Genomic DNA, 291 nt, shown 5'->3' on the forward strand with positions numbered 1-291 from the left:
GGAGCCAAGAGCTGGCAGCCTGCTTTTGGCAGGGCGGGTTTCCTTCCGACTCCCACATCTACTGCTTATGGGTAGTAGAGGAAAAAAAAATATTTTTTAGGTTCATTTCAGTTCTCCCTGGGGCTTTCTGCAGGTAGTAGTTGGTGCTATGTTAACCGACTTTACATGTTTCTGTAACTAAAAACAGCGGAGATCCTGCAGGAATAGGGTATGCCGTGGTGGAGGATGCTCTTCCTCTGCCGGTTTGGGCAGCTCCAAGCTGACCTCGGACCCCGCTGCTTTCCCCGGGCG

The sequence above is a fragment of the Cariama cristata genome, unplaced genomic scaffold (genome assembly GCF_000690535.1).
Source record: "Cariama cristata isolate BGI_N322 unplaced genomic scaffold, ASM69053v1 scaffold6641, whole genome shotgun sequence".
Classification (NCBI taxonomy): Eukaryota; Metazoa; Chordata; class Aves; order Cariamiformes; family Cariamidae; genus Cariama; species Cariama cristata.